Below are 1924 nucleotides of genomic sequence, written 5' to 3' on the forward strand. Positions count from 1 at the left end.
AGTCGGTGTTGCCTAGTGGTCAGAGCAATGTGCCGGGGCTCAGGACACCTGGCTCCCATTCCTGGCTCTGGTTCTGCTGTCCTGTCAGAACGGGGTGTGTGTGTGTGTGTGTGTGTGTGTGTGACAGCTCCATCGCTGGCTTAAAACAGCCCTGCAGTCAGACATGGAGCCAAAGGGCCGCGCTGCATGACTCTCTGAGTGCACACGACACCACGACACCACGACACCACGACACCCTCCCGCCGGACACCCTGGGGGCAAGAAAGTGGTGCTGTGGGTTACACAGGCAGCGCCAAGCGTTGCTGGAGATAGCAGAGCCTTTAAAGAAAGGAAACATTGTGGAATCTGTTCGCTCATTGTTTGTATTAAGGGACTTGACCCAGATCTGGGCCCCAGCAGGCTGGGTACTGCCCTGAGCCTGACCCAGATCTGGGCCCCGGTGCTGCCCAGCCAGAGACAGCCCCTGCCCCAAGAGCTCACGCTCGGAGACAGGGGGAGGTTCATTATCCCCAGTCACAGGTGGGGAAGCTCAGCCTGGAGGGATGCAGTGACTTGCCCAAGGTCACACAGGGTGTCTGTGGCAGAGCTGGGAATCAAACCCAGGCCTCCAGAGACCCAGCGCAGAGCCTGACCCCAGCACCATGTGCCGTCAGCACCACCCGCCTACACCAGGGGCCAGGAGCACGGCAGGTGCAGGGCCTATGTGCTGGGCCCCCCCAGCCCGGGGCGGTCTCAGGGGCCCCTCCCCCTCATTTGAAAGCCCCGCTCCTCCCCCCAGGTGCCCGTCACACTCCTGGGTCCTAGTCGAGCTGACCTGCGCGGCACAGGAGTGCGGGGCCCGGCCGGGGCGGGGCCACGCCGCAGATCTTTGGACCTGTGTATCTGCCAGGCATTTCTTCCATTTATGGAGACGTGTCAGAGCCCTGCCTGGGGCTGCCCGGCCCAGGCGTTAGCACCGGGGGTTTCGCTTCCTTGTTCCAGGCTGAGCTCATCGGACTCATTCCCCCACAGACAGAACTAGCCCCCGGCCCCCGGGGAGTTCTCCAAAACGCCGCACCTAAAAGCCAGGGCTCAGGATCCCGCCCATGGTGATCACAGCCCCCGCCCCCCATAACGAGGCTCTTAACCTGGGTCTGGTAAATAGCTAAACCCCCCCACTGTCATTTCAGGGCCTGTCTGCCGGGCAGCAGGGCTGGAGCTGTGCAGCTGCTGCGTTCCACCCCAGAGGTGGCTGCATTCCTGTTCGGGGCAGACTTTCCAGACTGCGCAGTGCCCGGTTAGGCACATAACCGGCGCGAGTCTTGCGGCGCTTGGTCGCTAGGGTCGTCCCGAGGCTGCTGGGTCTGAAAATCTGGCTGCTTATTTAGGCGTTTCAGAAAGTTTGGCCCTGTCTCGGGGTGCTGCTGAGCCTATGGGAACCTGCTTTGAAATGTGGCCATTCACGCGCCAAATTCGCTCTGCTCCACCACTGCAAATCCGCAGCGGTGCCGCTGGTGTCAGTGAGTTACTCCGGATTGGCAGCGGTGCAGCGAAGGCAGGACTCGGCCTGCCCTGGTGCTTTGCTGTTCTACACGCCTGGGCTGCTCTGACCCTACAGAGGCAGCGCGGGGTCCCCAAACATCCGCCCTGAAATTCCATCCATCACCCGCCCCTTCCGGCGGCTTTCCCTCCCCCTGCGTTTCCCCTGCGCCCGCGGCTCTGTCCCTCTGCTCTGCGGCCAACGCCTGGGACATGCCAGATTCTCTGAGGCCTCTGGAGCCGATGTGGGAGGTGGGGTCATGGCCACAACTGGGACATGTTCTGTAACGTCCTGATGCTTCAAGGCTGCGGCTGGGCCTTGGCAGGGGGTGTGGGGGGACTGCATGGACCCTGCGCTCCCCACAGAATCTCTGCAGATTGGCTCCCCCCTGTCCCCGTCCCCCCC

This window comes from Malaclemys terrapin, chromosome 23, assembly GCF_027887155.1.
Source record: "Malaclemys terrapin pileata isolate rMalTer1 chromosome 23, rMalTer1.hap1, whole genome shotgun sequence".
Lineage (NCBI taxonomy): Eukaryota > Metazoa > Chordata > Testudines > Emydidae > Malaclemys > Malaclemys terrapin.